This window comes from Ambystoma mexicanum, chromosome 10 (genome assembly GCF_040938575.1).
Source record: "Ambystoma mexicanum isolate Mex_15411 chromosome 10, UKY_AmexF1_1, whole genome shotgun sequence".
In the NCBI taxonomy this organism is placed as follows: Eukaryota; Metazoa; Chordata; class Amphibia; order Caudata; family Ambystomatidae; genus Ambystoma; species Ambystoma mexicanum.
This window is the reverse complement of record NC_090932.1, coordinates 1309229749-1309255431: the sequence shown is the minus strand read 5'-3', so window position 1 is coordinate 1309255431 and position 25683 is coordinate 1309229749. Positions and strand designations below refer to the sequence as shown.

Here is a 25683-nt window from a genome sequence, read left to right as displayed (position 1 = left end):
CCTCGCACTACACTCAACATGTGACACGAGTGTTGTATTTTTTACATACTATGCAATTATCCATAAATGTGGCAATGTACTCTGCCAGATTGGGACAGAACCACTCTTTCCCGATATGTGAAGCAAGAACATCTTTACTTAAGTGAGTGGGGAAGTGCAGTTGTGTGAGAGCAATCTGCAACAATGCTGTGGGAATCACTAGCTTTCCTGTGTTTTACGGGCAGCACCATGCATCTGTGGGGGATATTGAACATTCTCTCTTCACCCAAAACTAATTTTCTTCTAGTGGTACTCTCCCCTGAAACTCTACTATTTGAGCAACAGGCAACAAACTATACCCTTTTCTCAGTATCATGTTCCGTACATGTATGGTTGTATTAGATGGGGTATCAACCTTGCTTATTTCGCTAAAGTATGTTGCTCGCTTCGCCTCTGTTCTGTGGATTGTGGCCGCGGTGGATCAAGTCCTCCAACTTCATGTATGCCTCATAATCCACGACCGCTATTGCTGATGGGACTTGCAGTGCATCTATGAGTCTATCCAATAGGCTGCACTTGTGCGCCACAGGCATGCCGGATGCCCCACCTCTTCCACCCACCGCACCAATCCAGCATGTACTGTAGACTTCACATAGGCTGCATCGGAATACACAGTAAACTACTCATCCTCATCACATAGAACCTAGTGGGTATCCAACGATTTTAGCGAAAACATTGTAGAGAATGATTTTATAACGAAGAAATATATATGGGTGGTGGGGTAAAGGGTTAAAGCGGGTGGGGAGGGGGTGGGGTTAAAAGCATAGGGAAACAGGGGGCTTGTGGGGATGCCCCAAATAAAAAATAAAAAACAATATTTTTTTATTATACATGTTTCATTATAACATCATTGTGTGAAAATGATTTTCATAAAGTCACATAGAACTCTTCTAGTGCCATTATAATAGCTACTAATTTTGCCACTTGCATTGAAAAATGTGAGGGCAATCTCATGCTTGCTGCAATTTCAACGATCCCGTCTGGTTTTATTTTTACTACTGCCATCCCAGTATATCTCTCTCCCGTCGTCTGGCCAATAGTTGAGGATCCGTCAATGAAGAGTACTTCCCCCTCCTTCGACGGCATTCTCTCCTACTCTTGGAATGTCATCACAGTTTTCTGTGTATGTAGAACAGTCAAGCATGTAGTCTCCCTCCTGAACTGGCTCAGCTATAAAAAGTTGCCGGATTTACATATCTGCACCTCACTATTTTTATCGCTGCTTTCAAGATGATCACATCGTATTTGGATGCTCTCTGCGTGGTCAATGTGCTCTTGGACTTTTCAAGGATAGCAAAAAGGCCATGCTCCATGTAAAGCATGGCACTGCACCCCATTGTTATATTTGCAGGGAAACAGGGGGCTTGTGGGGATGCCCCAAATAAAAAATAAAAGACAATATTTTTTTATTATACATGTTTCATTATAACATCATTGTGTGAAAATGATTTTCGTAAAGTCACATAGAACTCTTCTAGTGCCATTATAATAGCTACTAATTTTGCCACTTGCATTGAAAAATGTGAGGGCAATCTCATGCTTGCTGCAATTTCAACTATCCCGTCTGGTTTTATTTTTACTACTGCCATCCCAGTATATCTCTCTCCCGTCGTCTGGCCTATAGTTGAGGATCCGTCAATGAAGAGTACTTCCCCCTCCTTCGACGGCATTCTCTCCTACTCTTGGAATGTCATCACAGTTTTCTGTGTATGTAGAACAGTCAAGCATGTAGTCTCCCTCCTGAACTGGCTCAGCTATAAAAAGTTGCCGGATTTACATATCTGCACCTCACTATTTTTATCGCTGCTTTCAAGATGATCACATCGTATTTGGATGCTCTCTGCGTGGTCAATGTGCTCTTGGACTTTTCAAGGATAGCAAAAAGGCCATGCTCCATGTAAAGCATGGCACTGCACCCCATTGTTATATTTGCAGACTTCTCTGCTGCAAATGCAGCAGCAGCCAATGCTTGTTCGCAACAGTAGTGTCCTTTCATCACTGGGTCCAAATGTCCACTGGAATAAGTGATTGGCTTGTGTCGTCTTCTGTGTGAATACCGCTGTCATTACTACTCTGTTAGAGTGTGAAAACAAATAGAATTCCTCACCATAATTGGGAATCCATAATACTGGGGCTGTGCATGTTTCCCCTTTTAATTCCTCAAAAGCATTCATTTCCTTTGTCCATGTCAAGTTACCGTCCGCCCTATGGGCTTCCCAGAGCCTGCTTAAAAGGTTTCTTGTGTAGGTGCTATAGTCGAACACCCAAGCCCTGCAATAATTACAGAGATCTAAGAATTGCTGCATCTCCCTTACCATTCGTGGCAGTGGCATTCTAAAGATCGCCTCTGCTCTTTCTGGGGTTACCTTTCTATCTTCTCATGACATTAACTGTTCAATGTACAACACCTGACTTTGGCAATATTGCACCTTAGCCTTGTCCACCTTGTAAACCTTTTCTGCTAACACTGTCAGCAACAGCACCGAGTCCTTTTGACACTGTTCCTCTGATTGGCTGCAGACCAGGATATTGTCTACATACTGAATACATGTTCTGTCCAAATGTATGTTCCCTAGGTCCACTGGAGGACCCTATTGAATATAGAGGGTGATTCACAGTACCCTTGTGAAAATCTTGCATGTTTCCATTTTTTTATTTCTATATAGAAACGGTATCGAGTGATTTCAGCAAAAACAATTTCAGAGAGGGATTTTTTAATGAAAGAAAAACAGCGAATAAAAACACTAAATTAAAAATATATATATATATTGGGTGGGGAGGGGTTGGGGTGGGCTTAAACTCATAGGGAATCGGGAGGCTTGTGGGGGGACCCCTCAAATAGGAAAAAGAATGTGATGTTTTTTAGCTGTTTTTGTTCAGTAAAAAATCCATCTCTGAAATTGTTTACACTGAAATCACATAGAACCATAGAAACAATGTCAAATGTGTGATTCCTCATGAAGTGGCATAGAGAAGAAAGCATTCTTGAAATCTATTACTGTGAAGTGATTAGCTTCCGGTGGAATACTACATAATATTGTTGCAGGGTTGGGAACTAATGGGAACTCTGCTTCTACAGTATGGTTCAGAGGATGCAAGTCCTGAATAAAATGCCACAATCCCCTCCCTGTGGCTTTCTACACTGGGTACAAAGCTGTGTTAAACTGCGATTACAAAGGTACTAGAATTCCCTGTTGCACTAATTCAGAAATGGTCTCATAAATGGCTTTATCTGCATCGCTGGACAAAGGATATTGTTTTGCCCTTGGTACGATGGACCCTGGCTTAAGCTTGATTTTCATGGCTCCTAGCCCCTTTAACAGGCCAGCGTCATACAGAATGTTGGTCCATAGGATGCTCAGTACTTGCGCTAGGTCGTCCTTGTGAAATGATGGTGGTGCCTTTTTCAATAAGGCCATTCTCTGTGGAACTTCCCTATGATGAATTCTCACCCAATAGGTAATGCTCATAGAGAACACTGACTTAAAATCCAATGGTCATCTTGGAATAGTTCTTTGTCTGTAAGGTCAGTCAGTCTATGCCCTTCTCCTAGCATGATTACTGTCCTCCATGCCCGTTCTGTGTCATTCGTCCTGTGCAATACTACTCTCTCCTCCCTCACTATAGCCATCTTTAGTTCTAGTGGGAACGCCTGCCCTTCCTTCTCATCTAAGGGCACCTTGGTCTGAACAAAAGTTTATTTGGAATACGAAGCATTTTGCCCTGTATCGCTGGAAGCCATGCTAATAGTAATTCCACTCCATATTAGAACAACTCAAGGTTTACCGGCACTCTCCTGTGTACAGTCTGGCCGTAAAATGTCTGACTGAGTTCTTGCACTCTCATGAAGTGAATTCCTGGGATCAAGCATACTTTCCCCTGCTTAGTAAATGAGATGGTGTTGTTAAGTCGGCTCATCGTGTCCCTCCCCATTATGTTGACTGGTGTCTATCGGGAATATAACAGTGGCCTGGTCAGGTCATGCTCCCCTATGGAGATCAGAAGCTTGTCAGTTAAAGGAGCAAAGTCCATATCCCCAGAGAATACCTGTGCATTCATGGCAATGCCTGACATTAGGTATCTCCCTTCCCTGAAGAAGGGAAGAAGATTCACAATTCGAATCCTCCCGTCCCCTGCACACTACACAATACTGACTAAGACAGTTAAGGATTCAATTCAGACATATGTAGTACAGGTTACAATAAATAGGTCTAACAAAATACATTCAAACACGTCTTCTGGAAAATATATATTAGCAATTTAATAATGAAAGATCTTCTTTAGCAAAGCTATCCATTAGTCCAATAAAATCGGCTGGCACGTTTCAAGGATGATATCTTGTCTTCTTGAGCCTAATTGGACTGTGGAAAGATAACACATAAAAAAGATACTATGAGTATGTTACATGTCCTATTCTTCAAACTATAACCTTAGTTCCAATACAGTATTATTTTGCAGCTATTCATAACTTCAAAATGTCCAATCAGTGAGCTGCACTTTATTAAGGTAAAGTCTCTATATCAAACCATTATGTCAAGTGATCATTCCCATTCCCATCTGGATGCTAGACCAATTGGATGTGAATTTAGCAATCATGTAACATGGTAGTACGAGTACCACAAGGGATACGCGGCTCACAACAGTGAGACTTAAATTGCTGCTAGTTAATGTGGATAACCCTCAAGCGGAGATAGTACTCTGAAATCTCATGGAACCAATAATGAGTATTCATAGAGACATAAAATTCAAGAAGATACCTCTCCTGGTAGGTGAGGTATTTCTCTCGTCATTCAGGGTTGCTGCATTTAGATCAAAGTTCAACAAATCACGATGCCATGAGTCACCATCTAAAGAGAACAAGACATCCCTCTGTCGATCCATTCCAGATTTAATATAAGTTCTCTCATCTGCAACAATGTAATGCTTGTTACGGTCTGTCTTAAATACATTACATGTTAAGAAAGGAAAACAAATATAACTCACCGCCAATGCAGTGTCATCATCAATTTATGGAGCCCATAATTGTTATCAAAATTCCTGAGTTGATTCATGCCAAACCATCCGGTCACAGTATTGTGTGTTTCAAATATACAGTATAAGAAACTGTATAAGTAATGAAAGTCTATCAGTAATTTATACCAAAGGTCCAGGACACGTAAAGTGCAGCCAATCATTTTACCGTTATTCAACACTATTCACTCACCCCCACGGATGAAGTCCTACAGTTCAAGATTCACTGTCTTAATGATTTCTAGTTGATTAATACCGAACCATCCGGTCGCAGTATGGTATACAGTGTAGGAAACTGTATAAAGTAATAGAAGTCCATCAGTATTCTATACCAACAGCCCAAGACACATGAAGTGCAAACAATCATACAACCGTTATTCAAAACTAATCACTCACCCCCACGGATGAAGTCCTAAAGTTCAGGAATAACTGTCTTAATGCTTTCCAAGCTGAAGTCGGCAAGATTTATTTCCGTGTTTGTGGCGATTGTGCATCAGTAGACATTCCATATGTGTTCAAGCTGCAACAAAAACGTGATATAAACCATTATAATAACTGATCATGGAGACCCCCATGTCTCTCAGAAGCTTCTAATTATACAGTTTTACAGCATACCTGGACTACGAGGGGAACACCGTCTCCCACCAGAGCCGCTGCAGTCTCTTTGGCAGTAACCACAGTGACAGTTGCTGATGCTATGATCTCCCGCCCGCCATTTCGTGCAAGTAAAAAGGTTTCCAGAAGTCAGCCTCAAGGAAAAAAGGACAACCCTGTGCATGTAGAAAGCAGCATCCATCTTGGAATGAAGTCAATCAATAAGGGGCATATTCTCACTTGCTATTTAGGAATCAACAGTCTTTATTAAGAATAATGGTATTGTGGTCTATGAGAATCTAAAGTATACGCCTGCCAATCAGATCTACGTGTCATCATCGCAGTTCATAACACATCCAAATTATTCCGGTTTAGGCTTAAAGCGACACTACATATAATCATGACATTCTGTAATGTTGTTTAACATGAACGACCTTAAACATAAATTAAACACAGAAACAGTGCAGTACTGATCAAATAATTTAGATCTTGAGGTGTCCCTTATTAAATCAAGTCTCCTTGCATAATACGGCACATGTGGAAAAAGAGTCCAAAGTACCACCAATACACATAATAATTCCTGGTATAACATATATTTTGTATCAATTAAGATGTCTCCTAATCCAGGCCACTATCTAGGGTTGCTGCCTCGTACAGGGGCGAAGTGTTTCTATATAGCACTCCCAATCTCCTACTATATATCCATTATCTTAGTATCGACATAAACTAGAATCTATGCTTTAACTCTATGAATGATAATGTGTATGGTGTCCAGTGGAATCACTTTGCACATCTTGTCTAACTTAACAGGACAGAGCCTAGGCACAATCCAATCGACATTCATTATGTATAACAAGACTGCCTATTCATCATGCATTTTTGTCATGATTCCTGCCCCTCATGTCGCCAGCCCTCCAAGATGTCAGGCTGGAGCCAGGCCACGATCACCTACATGGCCCTCAAGGGCCTCTCCATCCCTCCAAAGACCCACTTGGAGCCAGACTTGGCGCCTTTGGCACCAGACTCACTCACTCCCATAGGATAACATTGGGGATTGGACTTGTAGTGCATTGATGGGGACAAGATGGATGCCCCCACATATTTCGGTTCCCAGAACTGCATGTGCAGTCTAGTCTTTTGGGTGTGGTTTAGCCCAGAGACACCTGGGATACCCAGAGACTATTTAAGCCACGCCCAGGCTGAGAAACATGCTTTGTGTTTTCTGCACCTGCAGCATGACACTCACCGTGTTCGGATCGGTCTCCAGTAGGCCTGCATCTTTCTTCTGCGCTCATCTCCTGCAAGAACAAGAACACCGTTAGGAACAGCCTTACCTTGCGGAGCTTCTGCCCATCATTCATCGCTTCTTCTGTTCTGCGGGCATCTTAGGCGGTGTCATTCCCATCCCGGCACGCCGCTTCCTAAGGAAAAGGGAAAAGAACAGAAAAAAGGCATTAGTAAGCATTCAGCAAATCTTCGCTTATTTCTAAAGACTGTACGAGCTTCAAACGCTTACCTGAATCGCAGCCGCTCTGGGAGAACTCTGTCTTTGGAACTTCTCATCCATCTGCAAGAGGGAAAAGACACTCCAGGTTAGCGTGGAAACATCTAGAGGCGCTGTATACTGCGCTTACTCACCGCATTTCTTCTTCATAACCGGCATCCACGCTGAAAACGTCGCAGCACCTAAAAGACACAGAAAAAGAACTCAGTTCAATACAAATACGAAAGGGTCGCATCACGCATCGTGCTCTCACTCACCTTCAGCGCTACTATCTCAGCAGCACGTCACCATGCCCGGACGCCGGCCATCATCTAAGGAAGGAAAGGAACGAAGTTAGAGAACTGTTCAAAAGACTCATTATACTTACCTGTCAGACTCTTGCCAGCGAAGTAACCAGGCAGCAACGAGCCCGCATCAATCAACGTGCCCCTGCGCTGAAAGCAGGACGGAGAGCACACTTTCCAAGAAAACAAGGTGAGCTATGGATCAAAGGGAAGGGTTGGACCCGGGGGAAGAAGGGGTTCAAGCACACAGAGACAATAGGGAGTTAAACTCTACCAATCCTGTGTTTCAGGCCCAGTCTCCAGTCGAGTAGACTCCAGGGAAGGGTTTGAGGTCGTGAGAGGTCAGAACAGGCTGAGTGACATCCCGTGGATACCAGGTGAGCGTTACAATTTTCCCCAGTGTGATAGACTAGGCATTCTTTATCACAGCCACATGGTGTATCATGCATATAATTCATCAAGGGTTATCCTCCCCACATGGGTATGGACATCTATTCAATTTCAAGGGGCAATACAACAATCAATTTACATCCCGTTATGGTAACATTACAGTGTTTTCAGTGTTTTCATAATTTCCATGACTTCGTTATCAGCCGAGGACGGTCTTGTATACCGTCGACATCTGCTGCAACACACAATGGCCTATGTTCGCGGTATTAGCCTTCCATCTGCAGAGCTTTCACAGGACTTGATAGGAAAGGGCAAGGTTACTTCTCCCCTTGTCACCCTCTCATTATTTGTGGTATTTTGCCTCCTTTTTAACTGTTGTGCTGAGTTAGTTCTCACGTTGTGTGGTCTACCTTGCTCATCCTGTGCTCTCATGCTCCACCTTTTATCCTTGTGGGGAAGGGAAAGGGCCATCAGGTGTGTCAGATTCTGGTCAATTGCCTGACTTTGCCAGACCCTTATATTGGGACATGTCAGGTAAACAGCTCTGATGTTAGTCCCTTGTCTTTCGTGTTGTGCAAAAGTGTTTGTGTCGGAAAAGGGGGGGGCAGTGTTTTGGAAAATCCTGCGTGGTACAATGAGGAAAAGGTGTCTAAAGAAGGGGGATACTGTGTCTCACCCATCGGTGTCCCACTCCTTCTGCCCAAGGACCCCCCATCCAGGTGTTCATCCCTCACTGGTCCACCCCCAGGAACTGGATCCAATAGCGATGGCCGTATCCTGGTCACCTGGATGACAGATCCCCGGGAAGTAGCTCAGGAGATACCTTCAGGTTTCTCAAATACCCGTCCCCCATGCAATGTAACCACATTCGTTTCACAGGGTAACCGGGAAAGAAAGTCTACATTTGCTGGTGTTCCACAGTGAAACAATAGGGTTGTAGGTCAGGAAACCATTGCGTGAGCAGAGGGTTGGAGTCTTTATGTTGGCTAATCCAAACTAGGGGTGAGTGGTCTGTGACGAGTGTGAACTTTCGTCCCAGTAGGTAGTACCTAAAATGGATAATGGCCAACTTGATGGCCAGGGCCTCCAGTTCCAACATAGAGTAATTTATTTCACGTGGGAACAGCTTGCGGCTGGTGAATAGTATGTGATGTTCCAATCCACCACAAACCTGGGACAGGACGGCACCTAACCCTGTAAGGGAGGCATCTGTCTGTAAGACAAACTCCTTAGAGAAGTTGACTACCTTTAGGATTGGGGTCTGACACAGTGTCTGCTTCAAGGTGTCATAACATATCTCATCTTCGTCATTCCAATGAAGTTTCTGTGGTTCAGCATTCTTAAGTTTATCTGTCAGCAGGCTGGTTTGTCTGAAAAGTTACTGATAACCTTCGGTGATATCCTATTAACCCAAGAAAAGCTCTAAGATCTCTTTTGGTCTTAGGAGTTGGTGTATCTCAGAAAGCTTTTACCTTCTCATGTTGAGGTTGTACATTCCCGTTCCCTACAAAAAAGCTAAGATATCTTATGGCTGATTGGGCCAATCTGCACTTAGCTGGATTAGCAGTTAGGCCAGCGTTTCTGAGAACTTTCCTGATGGTCTAAAGATGGAAGAGATGGTCCTCCCTAATTTTACTATAAATGGCGATATCGTCAATGTAAGCTCCACAGAAATAAGAATAGGGTTTTAGAATTTGATCCATGAGGTGCTGGAAAGTGGCTGGCGCACCAAGTAGACCACAAGGAAGGACTTTAAATTGGAATAATCCTACCAGCATTGAAAATGCTGTCTTTTCCTTATCTGGTCCATATACGGGAAATTGCAGGTACCCCTTAGTTAAATCTAGGGTTGATAGAGAGGTGGCTGCTCTGAGTTTATCTATTAGATCACTAATGCGTAGCATGGGATAGGCAACCAAATCTGATATGGCATTAACTTGATAGAAATCTATACAGAATCTCCAGGAACAGTCAGTTTTATTGACCAACACAATAGGAGAGGAGCATGGACTTGAGGAGGGCTCAATGATGTTAGCTTTAAAACTTTTGTTAACTTCCTCGATCACTCCCTGTTTACGAGCTTCCAGAAGTTGATATGGTTTTAAGTGTACCACTTTACCTTTAGGTGTTCTAATATAGTTTTATGTACCTTTTACTCTTCCTGGTTTTTCTGAGAATACATCGGGGAATTAAATGATCTTGTTGGTGTTGAGTGGATAACTCAGAAGGAATTAAATCAAAGTTAGCTATATCTTCGGGAACCAGACAGGCTAGTACTTTGACATGGGTGGCTGATGGGTTCTCTTTCCACTGATTCAAGAGATTTACATGATATAATTGGATTTTCTGTTTTCTATCTGGTTGGGCTACTCTATAAGTACATGTTCCTGTTCTTTCTACTATATCTTAAGATCTATACCATTTGGAGACAAGTTTGTTCTCTGAGGTTGGTAAGAGGTGCAGTACTTTCTGTCCTATGGAGAATGATCTTAAATTCACTTTTCTGTCATAAGTGGTCTTTTGTCGGCTCTGGGCCTTTTCCATATGAGTAGAAACTAAGTCTCGGACCAATTTCATATGTTCTTGCATTCGGGCGGTGGTTTGCGCGATAGGAATAGGGCCCTCATCATGTTCTGTCCAGGTTTCCTGGAGCATGTCCAAGACATCTCTCAGCTCTCTTCCATAGAGCAACTCAAAAGGAGAGAAACCTGTGAAAGCTTGGGGGTTTTCCTCACTGCAAATTGTGCCCATGGGATCATTCGGTCCCAGTCTTTCCCGTCCTTATCTCCCAGTTTTCTTAGAATTAATTTTGGGGTTTTATTGAATATTTCTGCCAAGCCATCGGTCTGAGGATGGTACACAGAAGTTCACAAGGTGGTAATGTGGAGTAGCTACTTGACTTCAGCTATCAGTTTACTCATAACATTTGAGCTCTGGTCTGTTAGTATTTCCTTGGGAAACCCTACCCTGGAGAGGGGAAGGTGGTGGGATGTGCGTTCTGGTCTTTTGACATATTTCACGGCTCTGGATGACATTTTCTTAAATCAGAATGGATACCTGCCCAGTAAACCTTCCCACCAATATGCACCTGTGTTTTAGATTGTCCTAAATGCCCTCCGTTAAGATAGGAGTGCGCAATTTTCAATACAGCCTTTTGGTGGCTTTTGGCTATCACTAATTGCGTTTTTACCATGCCTTCTGGGGAGGTTTCTCGTCTGTAAAACAATCCTTGCTTTAGAAAGAAAAAGGGACTCCCCTTCTCTAAGCCTTCTTCTTCTGGAATTGCTTGTAAAAATAGTTCAGCGAGAGCTGGATCATTTTGCTGGGTGAAGGCTATGTCGGTATAGATGGAGGGTTCTTCTCCCTTCCTTTCTTCAATGTTAATCAGTTTATCGGCTTCCCCAAAGCCTAAATTACCTCTTTTTTTATTGGCATATATATATGGTTATACATAATTGACAACCTTTAGCTAATATCACATACACGATATGATATAAAATAATGTACAAATGAAAAATAAAATGCGTAGAGTTATCTCTTTCTATTTGATCTGGTTCACTTTCTTCAAACGGAAGGAATAGAGCTATTTCTAAAATTCCTTGGGCAATTTGATCTTCTCGACGTACCTCAAAAGGGACCTCACCATTGTTTTGTAAGAGGACCTTCACATCTCCACAAAAGTTGGGATCAATAATGCCTGCTAAGACGTTTATCCCGAACTTCCATGCTAAGCCAGATTTTGGGGCCAGTCAAATGTCTGTAGGAATCATTCCTCTTTTCCATGGGGGAATAATAGCTTCCCTACTGCTACAGATATCAAACACTATTGATTCCTTAGTGGCCATGAAAGGGCTAAATATTTGAAATTGTAGGGTTCTCCACTTAGTTTCAATTGAGTCACATCCCACCCTGACACCATATGTAAGGAACTTGTAGTAGCAACAGTAAAGACAGACACACGTGATCACAGTTCAAGGGTGTTTATTAAACTGTAAACTAACCCCCATGATATAGGGTTCCCAGAGAGAGTGACCGCAGTACACATAACATTGAAACCAGGAGCAGTGTTACCCCGAATAAAATAGTACCCACTTTCCAGGGAGGCAGAAGAGGGAATTAAAGACACCATAACTGCCCTTCTGAACCAAGGGATAATTGTACCGCCTACCTCCCCATTCAACATGGTCATATACCCCATAAAAAAGGCAACAGGGCAATTGGAGGATGATTCAAGATTGCCACCTCCTAAATGATGTTGGGCAGCAAGAGTTTCCCGTGGTTACTAACCCAGACACAATTTTGTGCAGCATCCCCAAGGAGGCAACTGCTTGTGTAGCATCTCCAAAGAGGGTCTGACAAAACACCCTTTTCTCCATACCACTGCACCCAGACTCATAGTATCTCACTGCCTTTACCCATGGGGGAATGAGCTTTGAACATACAAGATTACCTCAAGGGTATTGTGAGAGCCCCAGTATTTTTAACAGAATACTACACAAAGATCTGGGAAACATTCAAGTGTCCAGCATTATCATTTAGTATGTGAACGATCTGCTGGTATGCAGCGACACTGAGCAACAATGCAGACAAGACTGAATTACACTCTTGCAACTGCTGGCTTGCAAGGGGTACAAGGGTGACAAAGCAAAACTGCAATACTGTCTCCAAGAGGTTTGATATCTAGGGCAGTTGATATCAGCACACAGCAAATGATTAATACATGACCGAGCTGCCTCCGTGTGTACCACCTCCCAGCCCATGACAGTAAAAGAGATGCAGAAGTTTCTAGGGTTGTGAAATTACTGCAGTGTATGGATCCTTGATTACGCAGCATACACAAGGCCACTCTTACAGGCCCTCAAAGAGGCACAAAACCGGACAACAAAATTGCATGGACTGAAGAGATGTTACAGAATTTTGATGAACTCAAAAAGGTGATCTCCACTGCACCCGTGCTAGCGACCCTAGACTATATGCAGGAATTGTATTTGTATTTTGTTCTCACACTCCAATGGCCTGCTCATGACTGCTGTGTTGACACAGAAAAGCACAATGTGCCTCAAGCCATTGGCCTATTACAGTGGCATGTAGACTCTGTGATGCAAGGGCAGTTTGCTTGCGAACAGGCACTTGCAGCTGCAGCTTTTGCTTTTGAGAAGAGCTCCACAATTGTCATGGGGTGTTCAATTATGCTTTACGTGGTGTTAGTCCTAAACAAATCCTATAACGGTCTTGCCCCCCTTGGGCAGCCATGCACCGGTCTTAGACAATCTTAAACAATCTCCTTGGGGGGTGTTGATCACTATACTCCGCCCTGCTTTCGTATCTCAGGGCCTATGTGCACTGTGTTACTCCTATATTACTTCTAACAACATACTCCTATCATACTCCTATGGACACAATAACATAAGATACAAAGAAAACACATGAATCAATTCAATTATAACAATAGAATAGAGAATGACAGATTGCCGAGAACAAAGAACACAAGGAACCTGTTAGACAGAGATCATCGTTTCGAGATCCAGACTTACTTACAGTCTCCCTTCTGGCGAGAGTACGACTCTGTATCTCCAGTCCAATCCAACAAGCCAGCCTACCATTCATAACAACTAACTCCATCACAAACCTCTGGCTGGATACTGTGCTCATGGAACATGAGAGGACATTCCCATTTGTTTGACTGACCTGTCCCGAAACTCGAACACTGTCAAGTAATCTGTCTTCAAGAAACTTGGCTCACCAAACCACCGACTTGTGATGGATATATAACTGTTCTTAACCCGGCCTTACAAGGTGCCCAGGGACGTGCCTCTTCTGGCCTATTGACACTGATTAAGATTACTCCAGCCTGGAGCTTTCTTGAAACGGAGAACATCAACGCATGGACCCAATTCACTTTGATCAAGATTTCTAAACCAATCAACTCGGCCTATCAAAGTCAACAGATTAGCCCTACCGTCAGTTTGATTGCAATTATAAATGTGTATTGGAATCCAGCAGCAATAAATGATAATAACTTCCTGGATGGCGTCTTTCTGACCATTGATAGCCTCATTGTGAGATTCCCCAACATCGACTTTATCATCTGTGGGGACCTTAATATGCATCTCTTTACTTCTACTGGTCTCCTCAGACAATCAGAGCCCTCCGCTGGTCCAAAGAAAATACCATGAGAAACCTGATTCTAATGATCCACCCTTGCGACAAACACAAATTGCCGATTCCCACGTGGTCTTGCAGAAACACCACGGCAATCATCGATTACATTTATCTTTCATCAACCTTGCATAATTTGATACTGGAATATACAATTCAATCATCTACTAAGAGCGACCATTCTATGCTCATCCTATGTGGCACCGGAATGTCTGATCAGAACACGACAATTCCACCTCCACCTTTAGAACTTACTGGAACAACCACCAGATTAAGACTTAGCTTAAAACACCAAGCCTTCTTGCTGCAGACTTTCTGCCAAACCAAAATGCCAGATGAAGAAAAGCTAAATTATGATTGGATGTTGATCCCCTTCCAGATCAATGGTACTCCAGCCGAAAAATCTGTTAATCGACACCATTATAATTCTGAGCTAGCAAATAAAAAGAAAATCCTCCGTCAACACCTTCGAAAATGGAGAATCTCACGACTGAAAATCTGCAAAATATGAAAAAAGCGAAACAAGCCTTCAGAAATTGGAAAAAAAAACATGAGATGTCCTTGCAACAAACAGACGCCAAAGCCATGCTTCTAACGCTCAAAAATAAGAACTTGAGGAATCTGTGGAATTTTCTAAATAATGACCCCAATCACCAACACCTGATGGTCTCCAATGTTTCGGAACAAAAATGGATCTCACACCTCACCAATCTGTATAAACCCCGACGCCAAGACAAAACCTCGGCAGAACTAACCATCTCGAATCAATGGACCATGCTTGGGGATAAACATAATTTCCAACAGATGATCAAAAAACTCAATCCCTCTCACGCCCCTGGGCCCGATGGCCTGTCTAATGCCATTCTGAAACAGGCTCCGGAGATTTGGGCAAACGTAATGGACCTTATTCTGACCTTAATGAATAAACTAAAATCGATACCAGCTACTTGGTCTAGAGCAGTGCTGATCCTGATCTATAAACAAGGCGATAGAGATAATCCATCTAATTTTAGAGCTATTGCTCTCCTAGATCCACTGGGAAAATTGTTTGCGACATACCTCCTTCAAAAACTGACTGCATGGGCCAAAGAAACACACCGCTTCAATGCTCGACAAACAGGCTTTATGGCAAATGTGGGCACAAATGTGAATCTCTTGATTCTAAATTTAATAAAGCCTGAAGCCCTAAGAAACAACTTCCAAGTCTACGCTGCCTTCATAGACCTTCATATGGCATTTCACACCATAAATAGGAATAAACTTTGGCAAAAACTTGCAAAATGGAAATGTCCACTAGAGATCAGCGAACCCATCAAGCTACTCTACTTCAATACCTCCATTACCGTCAGATTAACAAGAAAAGGGCTCACTACAGGCAAAATAAGAACACACAATGATTATTTCTCTCACATCAAATCTGACTCACTTAATCCTCCAAAAATGAATTCCCTTCCGATTGCATACCTCATGTATGCTGACGACATTGTACTGCTGGATAAAACTCCATCAGGCCTACAAGAGAACCTGCTGATGACAGAAACATACATGAACACCAATGAGTTGCAGAGAAATGTAAAAAAAAAAAATAATGACATTAACTAAACACCAAACTACAAACACCCGACTGAGACTCACAAACTTCACCATGGAGAACAAACCACTTGAAGTAGTTACAACCTTCAAATACCTTGGTGTACTAATTAATCAGCAGAAGGCCGAAACAGCTTGGGTGACTTCAATGGAAGGTAAGATCCAAAGGTTATCCAAATAAGGAGTGATGTTACAAAGACGCTATTGCAAATTCTCCTTAAAACCCATCCTGGCATTCTACCGGCAAAAGATAATTCCCATCATTACCTATGGAAGTAATGCCATGAGTATAGCAACAGAGGTAAACTGGCAAACCTTCAAAGCAGCTTTCTGGCGAAAGATTCTGAACCTTCCAAAAAGTTTCCCCTTGGTCAGAATATAGTTCGAACTGGCCCTAAAATACCTCTCCTCGATTGTATGGTGGAAGCAGATGGACCTCCTGCGTAAGATGATAAATGAAAACGAAAATCCAATCCCAGCACTTCTTATTCTATGAGAGACCCCGCATGACATGCATAACACAATGTTGAAAACGTGGAAAGCCGCCTTAGTCCAACAAATGGCGAAAGAAGACATTACAATAGAAATAATTACGAACCGCCATCAGCACGTGAAGATAAAAATGCAACAGAATGATTGGGCTAAAACATCTGCAGAAAAACAAAGATACTCCATGAACCTACAATGCTCGATTGACATCCGCGCAATTCACGAACTCCTGCAACACTTGGCACTTTTCCCAGATCCAATTGTCCGTACTGCTTTCATGAAAATCCGTTTGAATACCTATCCAACTAGACAAAGACTAGCTAATATTCGACAAATATCCATGAAGGATCAATTCTGCCATTTCTGCTTGGACAAAAACACACCCGAAACCTTGAAACATCTCATTATGATCTGCCCAGCCCTTGCCGACAAGAGAATTATATTTGGCAATCTATTCAAGATTTCTGAACAGCAAGAAGAAGGAGACTCTGTATGGCTGAAGATCTTAGGAGGCCAAGACAAGAAATTGATCTATACAGTCGTCCAATTTCTTGCGGACATTCTTGACTACTCAGAAGAACCAAATTCATAAATTGTACATTGAAGAAACTCGTTCTTTTACAAAAATGTTATGTTATGCTAATACTAAGATGTGATATATCCTAATGAAACCAAATGGAAAGTTTATGTTTAAACTAAATCAATTTAAATAAAAAAAAAAAAACAATAGAATACATTTATTCATGCACAGCAAAGCATGATGCAAACAATACTAAAACTATTGCAAACATCAACTTTGCACCTTTTATGCTTCTGGTGCAAATCTACCATGCAATAACTATAAGGCTTACAGACTTCTAATTCAAGCTATCAGTGTCTAATGCAATATACATATGGCAAGTGTCACATCAGCATTCCTTTAGGCCATAAACCATACTTCCCATTTGCATGTGCCTCTCTCCCCTCTCCATCTCTGTCTTTGTCAAGTCTCTACAACTCTCTCCTCTCCCTCTACTCTGCAACCAGCCAGTCATTCAGAGCCAGGCCTCACTCTCTCTCTGCCAGATCGATCTCATCAAGGCCTCATCAGATTTTGCTGCACCAAGACACCTCTCCCTCATCGAACTCCATCAACATCTAGCACCATCTCCAACAGCAACGAGAAACTCCCTTCTCCTCACCTCTGGTTATACTATTCCATGACACACTCAAATCCCTATGGTTACTTTCATTCTCTACTAAGAATGTCTCTTTCTCTGTCAGCATTTAGCAATGCCTGAAAGTCTGTGTTTGCAATGTACTTTCACTTCGTGTTCTTGTCGTGTTCTGTGTCAATGTGACATTGAACATCATATATCCTGTCATGGCCTTCTAATGCGTGCCTCCAAAACACCATTTTCCTCTATATATCCATTCATACCCATTCACTCCACTGTTGGCTTCATGAAATCCTCTTTCCGTGCCTGTGTGCAAAGGCTCTCTTTGCCTGCAAAGGCTTCTCTCCTATATCCCCATGTGGCACTGCCTCCACCCTTTTCTGTCTCTGCGAAGCACACAAGCCCATGCTGATAAGGCTTCTTTCGCTCTCCATTCGGAAAAGGCTTGTGTTATCTCTGTCTCTGCCTGCCAAGCAACTGTTTACAAATACTTGTACTGAGTGTAATTCAAAACAATCTTTGCACACCTTGGAGCTCCTCTGTCTCCACCAGAATGGATTCATAAGCCTCATGCTTTCAATAGTGCTTACTATTTCTCTCGCAATGGCAAGTGCTATCTATATGCTCAAAGCATATTCTAAGTGCACACTCTACATTCTTGGTGTCTCTACAATGCATACATGTGTACATGTAACTACAAAACATACCAATGTGTCATTCTAAATGGCTCTACATGTCATTTCAGGCCTCATTCATTCTCTATAGTGGTTAGTGCTACATTCTAATGCATAATACAACATTCTAAAAGCATCTCTTTCAACATATATGGCAATAACATAACTAAGCAAACCCTTCATATAAAAGGGCCTATTTCTCTCTTCAAATGCATGGTTGTTACTAGTCAGTACTAATCAGAACTAAACAGAATATATGATGGATAACTAAACATGATGCAATAATTCCTTAAGGGGTAATACTAAATAATGGTTCTGTAACCAACAGTAATGATGGGTAATGGTGTGTAATGATTCTGTACTGATAACAAATCCAGGCTCCTCATTTTATCAGATTCTACAGTGGAACATGCCATCTTTGCCATTCTAGAAAAGTAGAAATCTACCCTGACTACTGAAAGAGCATCTGCATACGAAAACATTTTCTCCAGGCCAAAAATCCACATTGTACTATGTAAGATAGTGAACCCAGCAACATAGAGGAGGATGAAATTCCCAAAGCAAAGGACAGACCACTCGGTGGGGGCTCTTCATTGAAGGGTCAGCAACAATTGGCCAGGACACAGCTCTCAGGCATACTTGTGCAGCAGTGGTGCGCCTAGTGGACAGTGAATACGAGACATTAATCTCTGCGCATAATTATTCTGCGCAGGCAGTAGAACTCATTGCACTCAATGAAGCACTACAATCGTCACAGAGGTTCCATGTGGCCATTTTCCAGACTCGGCATAGGTCGCTACAACAGTGCATGTCGTTCTATCGCGATGGAAAAGGAGGGGTTTAAGCAGGGCGGATGGGTCCCCAGTGCAACATGCAGCATTATTAAACAAGCACATTTGTGCACTTTCGCAGCCTTCTGTAGTGGCGGTTGTCAAATGTGCCACCCACACTAACAACACTAATGAGGTGTCACTGAGGAACACCGCCACAGACACAGCAACCAAAATTGCAGAATATCTCCCAGTGCCAACAGTGGCGGAATATAGTGTCACAACCCCCTCTGCTGACCAGCCACCTGTGCCTTTCAATGTCCTGCCCAAAGCGCAAATCACTGAGTTACAGAGAAGGGCCCCAGAGGAAGAAAAACAGTTGTGGATGAAAAGGGGATGCAAACAGTATCCTACTGACTTATTGTGGACACCAGGATGTACAGGAAAAGCAGTAAACCACACGCATTTTTAATAAAAGTGTTCAATAAGCTTCATCATCCCTCCAACATCTCCAAACAACACATCGCTACCGACATACAAAAGGATTGGTTAATTCCAAACATCCAGGAGCACTTGACACGTTTAGTGATCATATGAACCATGTGTCAGAGCTTCAGTACAGGCATGATATTGCACACACTGAGAGGCACTCTGCCCCATCCCATTGGGCCATTGAGCCAGTTGCATATCGACTATGCGGATATGGGAGAGAGGTGCAGCGGATTCCGGTATCTGATCATTGTCGTCTGCCCCTTCTCACACTGGGTGGGGGCAGCTCCTTGTGCACATCCAGATGCCAAATGCGCGGCCACATTTCTAGCCCGTGAAGTGTTCCCCAATGGGGCGTATGTAATGTGTTAAGGTCAGATAATGGCACACACTTTTTCAATGAGTTGTTTAAGGAGGTTCCTGCACTGCTTAGCATTAAACACCAGATGTGTACGATTTATCAACCTCAGACAAACAGGGTTCTGGAGAGGATAAATTGACTCCTTAAAAGTAAATGAGCTAAGCTTTCCACCACATTGAAGACAAACTTGATGCATTGCTTGCCATTGGCACTGTTTAGTTTGTGAGCAGAGTCTAGCAAGGACCACCACTTTTCACCCCATTGAGGCGGTAACTGGTTGCTGCATTCACACACCAATATCACTCATTAGGAGAGCATCTGACGCACATAGGGCAGCAGCTGTTTTAGGAGGCAAATTCAGAGACTATCTAACAACACTAACACGTGCACTCAAATCTATTTCTCGACAGGTTGCACCACCCCAAACAGAAGACATGCCAGGCGCCACAAATAACTCCACGACTGATAGCTCACCCAACCAACCGCTGCTGCCAGGAGAATGTGTCTACGTGCACTTCTTTGTCTGCAGGTGGAAGCCCCAGGTTCAATGGACCTTTTGAGATGATTTTTTCAACTCCCCTCGCAGTAAAAGTAAAGGGACTCCATTATTGGATTCACCTCTCTGGCGTTCGAATAGCACCTTCAAACGCTGCACTAGCACTTTAAAAACACTGGAGGTGTTCATCTACCTCGTTTTCCTTCTCGCTGCCAGCAGTCATCGCCACCGCCACACAGAACCTGTGCACAAGCACAGCTGCTAAGAAGGTCACGTTTACATAGGCGAGGGACTCTCTCTCTCTCTTGCTTTCTCTCTCAATCTCTCTCTTTCTCTCTCTACCTCTCTCTATCTCTCTCTCTCTCTTTCTTTCTCTCTCTATGTGTGCATACATTTTGCCTTTCAGGTTGATCAAGAAGATGGAACCAGCCCCTTCAAATCATTCACTATATGTTAGAAAAAATGTAATTATAGTATTTTGCCTAGGCTTTCATACTCATATATGTGTGCAATGCATTTTATAGTGGGAATATTTGCTATGTCAATATATGGTCTAGGGATTTATTTTGGGGCGTTTTATATATTAAAAGGACATACAAAAGAGGAGTGGGGTGTGGCAGTGGGGGTAGAGAAGGACATTTTAACTTCACTGTAAATAATAGGTCACATGTCCACTTAAGTAAAACTGAACACCACCAAAATGGAACAGAATATGTATTGTCCACAAGGCCAAACTTTATGCATCAACAGGTTAACAATTCTGAACACAAAAAGAATTCCCCCCTCCAACTGGATTGTTAGAAGGTATTGCAAGGTCCCTATTGTTTCCCAAACTTCACACTGCCTTTTACAACACAACTCATACTGATATAAATAATAATACTGATGTTATTAATGGATGTATAGGTTCACCTAAACGCACAAAGAGACAAACACGAAGGGCAAAGTATGATGCTTATCATGGGCTTGGTCTTGACGCCATAGAATATGTGTGTCACCCACAAATGTCTAACAGTTGGCATACGAACATGCGCTCAGTGGGGAGAAATAAAGTGAATGGTAGCTCTTATGTGTGTTCATTGATACTACATTCGTCAGGACACCCAAGGTCCTAGTGGCACAGGAAGTACCAATTCTAGATGCACAATTCCTAGTACATCTTACGCTATGTAGGCTCAGAGGCACTTTCCAAACACACAATATAAGACTCTAAGTTGTAGATCCAGATCGCCTGAAATTCAACAATTCAAAAAGCAAAAAATGCCTAAAGAGACCCTACCTGATTATACAAGGACTAAAATACACAAATAACAAATGGCAAGAAACAACAGTGATCTGCATGGCAGAGGGGGCCTCAAAGGGTATGAAGAAGTGGTTCTGGCAAGGGTGGAAGAAGCATGTGCACCATTCTGGACTGAACCCATCACAAATCTAACTTGGATTGAAGCAATGGAGAAACCAGTAAAAGTGCACAGAGAAGAAATGTATGAACTTTGCTTTTACAGTGCTGGAATGATACATGTAGGAACCAATTAACATTGCAGTAAGATTCTGCTCATTCCTGATCTCAGAAAAGACACAGCAGCAGTGATGGATTACTACTGGGTGTGTGGCCAACAAGTGTACTTGCACCTCCCACCCTCATGGAGGGGCTACTGTTCCCTGGCCACACGACACTCAGCCCTACTTGTAATCCCAGAATTACATTTGCAAAGTGGACCAACAGACACTTTTGCCCCTACCCACTTCCGACCCCTGAAGAAACGAGAAACCCGTTAACAGCACCGCAGTTCCACACCCTCCCTGGGAAAGAAAAATGTGACAAATTGCAGAGGAAGAAGAGAGCGAACTATCTGTCCAAGGACTCATCAAACTTGCTTCTTTGCCTTGTTGCTAGTACCTGGTGTGCAAGCTGCGGATAATGCCAAATGGCTGCAGATTGTCTGCTGGGAATGGATCCAACTAGCAAACGCCACTGAAGGTTAAGACACATTCATTCTCCCGGCACAGTGCCTTTGCACTGAATCTTGTATCTCACCATATTTTACCTTTATTTTGGCTTCTGTGAGTACTGGATTCCTGTGGTTCTATTGTGCTTTTTGTTTCTTTGTTTGTTTTTGTAACCTGTTGTCTGTCTCCGTCCTTCTCCTATGTGTGCCCTGGGTTAGTGGCGCAATACAACAACTTAGATAGATAGAGATAGATAGATAGATAGATAGATAGATAGATAGATAGATAGATAGATAGAACAAGGGTTCAATATCAGAAAGGTGGAACTCCACGCTCTAAGGCTGATGACTATGCAGAATAGGTTTGTCCTGGACATGCTGACTGCAATGGATGGAGGCATGTGCAAGAAAATAGGGGATTCATGCCTCCCGAAAATGCTGAGAATGGCTCTCTGTCACACAGAATCGAAGCTGTGCACATCCTGAGAGTACGCATGAAGAAAGAAGCTGGGATCCAAGATGAAGACTGATTCGATCTGACTTTTTCTTGTGCTCTCTCCTGGCTGGGAGCGATTGTGAAGATGCCGGTACCCGTCATCGGCTTTATTTTGGTAATTTCTTGCACGTGCCAAATGGGGCTTCGATGTTGTGCCAAAGCAGTGCAATGATGATGGTCTCAATTGGGGGGCACCTAAAGCACCTTGCGGTACCACAGAAAATGGTACCCAAAAAGATGACCCAAACAAACCCCACATGGTAGTGATATACCACCTCTTGCACCCCCGGGGCATGATCACCACACCCCCACCGGACCCCCAGAATTACACAGAGCACCCGGTTGACTTAGCTGGAGTTGGGGGGTGCATATACATGACATGCACACCAGAGGGATATGCTCAGTCTGGGGCAAGCTTGCAAGATGTTTGTAGAGCATGGGTCCCGAAAGTTTGGAGAATGTATATTGGAACTATGGGTCAAATGACACTGCGGGGGAGTTTGTTCATTTAGGATTAACGAAAGAGGGGAATGTTGGAAAGGAGAGAGGGTCTTCCCAACCCCCTAGGCGATACTGAATGAGAAATAAATGCTAACAGAGCACCTCTAGGGAGCAGGGGGAGGGGTTGTATACATACTGAAGGGTGTGCGACCACCTTAGTACATGCATTAGAGGGCATATGGTAGAGGCAGGTGCATCTTGGTGAGCGACAGCCATCTTAGAAGCTAGGTCCAAGTGTGCCGAACAGTATTTTGTGTGTTAGTATTAGATCTAAATGAGCGCGAATACCACCCACAACCTGGCCAGGTCTGAGGCACCCACAACCTCCTCCATTGTTCAGAAAGTTACAGGCCCTCGTGCCTGGGAAGAATGCACCCTGCAAGATCATGAGAAGAGAGCAGAGCACCTCTTGGCAGTACCATCCCATGGAACAGATAGCAAAGCCCTCCTGCCCCCAACAATCCCTGCATGTGAAATACAGCTTTGCCATGATTTCATCCCATGACCCCCGCATGCCACGGCACCATCCAAACCCAGACCACTGACCATTAAAACCTTTACACCCCTCGATCGATCACTAAGATCAGAAGACAAGACTATCACGCCTTCAGAAATGGGTCACGTGATTTATGCTGCGAGGTGCAGGGTAGCATCATAATTATAGCCTAAAACTAAGGTGGAGGACCTCGGGGGTTGCTGATCTTTCTGGGAGCGAGTGGAGTGTGTATGAGTTAGTGTGACCTCGGCTCTCCCTCGAGCCATCCCTGCATCTGCCAGGTGCATTATTACAATCAGAAGAATAACATTGTGTGTCAGAGTAGCAAATTAATTGTTAGGTCAGCTCACCGCTGATGACGAGCCCAGCAGCACCCATGTGAACGAAGATGAACATGGACCAATGGCCTGGCATCCCATGGGGAGCAGGCCCTACAGTCATAGGCCTCCGCCAATCCGCACTGTAGAATTGAACTATATATGATGACCGTCACTAGTGACGCTGTTTGTGCTTATAATGTACCGCACATGCCAAACGGACCTCAGAACATTTCCGCAGCAGCACAGTTCTTTTCTGATGCATATCTATTTTTGATGACAAAAATTACTTGTTATCCTTGCAAGAGTGTCCTGGGCCTTTTTTCCCTAGCGGCTGTATTTTTTCTGGTGTGAGTGTGCAGTGGCGTGCCTTCAAGAACCTGTGTGTTCCTTTAAGTTAGAGTGTAGAGCTGTATAATAAAATAGCAAACGTTTTGTTACTTGTATTTTCTCCTGTTGTCAGTAGATGGTGCTGTAGTATCACTAATATAATAACAGGATGTTAAGCAATACATCTATTTTCATCTATGTGTCCAATTCTCAAAACATGTTTCAGTTAAGTGATGGGATATTAGCTCATCATTCACCTGCAAGAACATGATTTTCCCACTTCACATAAAACACTGAGTGAGCCCCCATCATCATAAATGGAAACTAGAACAGTAATAATACCTCATCTAGATTGTTAATATCACAATAGAATCTCTGTGTTCAGCCCAATGACAAATCTGAACTCTACTAGTTCAGCCTAGCCCTATAACTCCAATAACATGAATGCCCTAGGGCCTGAAACCGCTCTCCTTGCCTAAATAACCGACTCGCCCTCTATCTGCCTTCAAGAGCCTGTGTGTTCCTTTAAGTTAGAGTGTAGAGCTGTATAATAAAATAGCAAACGTTTTGTTACTTGTATTTTCTCCTGTTGTCAGTAGATGGTGCTGTAGTATCACTAATATAATAACAGGATGTTAAGCAATACATCTATTTTCATCTATGTGTCCAATTCTCAAAACATGTTTCAGTTAAGTGATGGGATATTAGCTCATCATTCACCTGCAAGAACATGATTTTCCCACTTCACATAAAACACTGAGTGAGCCCCATCATCATAAATGGAAACTAGAACAGTAATAATACCTCATCTAGATTGTTAATATCACAATAGAATCTCTGTGTTCAGCCCAATGACAAATCTGAACTCTACTAGTTCAGCCTAGCCCTATAACTCCAATAACATGAATGCCCTAGGGCCTGAAACCGCTCTCCTTGCCTAAATAACCGACTCGCCCTCTATCTAGTAACACCCATACACTACACACAGACCCCCACACACACATAAATATGGCAGCCTTACGCCTGCTATCACTACCCCACTTCTCGAACTTTGGCAGAGTCACTCAGACCTCATTACATGGCTCACTCCATCTCTAACTCTGACACATAGATCTCTCCCACCTCACTTCATATAATTGATCTTGGGGTAACGCCCCCACCCCCGCGCTCCCCTCCCGAATCTCCCACCGTGGATAAAACATACACCCAATATTCACTGTCTTGAAGCAGTGCTTCTGTTCTCCGGTTAACAACAAAAGTTTCACATCTGCCTCTCGTTCTATCCGTTAAGCTCTCCTCACCTCCTTTCTCCTTTGAAGAGCCACATGCAAGATGGCTGCTGATATGGCCGAGATGTGCTGTGCAACGAAACGAAAACGAAAAGTGAAAAGCATGCATTGCGTGGGAGCTCCTGACACGAATGGAGCCTGGCCGCATCATTTCAGTGGTGCACAGTCCCCCAGAAATGTACAGGCCAACTTTGTGAGTAACATGTCGTGCCAAATTCTAAAAAGTTAAACAAATTCTGGGCTTTTTTCACTTGCGTCAATTTTAGGAAATCGGGCTCAATGTATGTTTCCTGACGGCT

General features: G+C 43.1%; 1 long non-coding RNA gene across 1 annotated transcript in view; it reads right to left on the bottom strand.

Annotated features, from left to right (window-relative positions):
• The window catches only part of LOC138492296 (uncharacterized), a 62072-nt gene extending 36616 nt beyond the window's left edge, over positions 1-25456 (bottom strand). The window contains exon 1 of the long non-coding RNA XR_011276181.1: positions 25397-25456. This is a non-coding gene — a long non-coding RNA (uncharacterized lncRNA). The remainder of the gene's footprint in view (positions 1-25396) is intronic.
• Between the last annotated feature and the right edge of the window lie 227 nt (positions 25457-25683).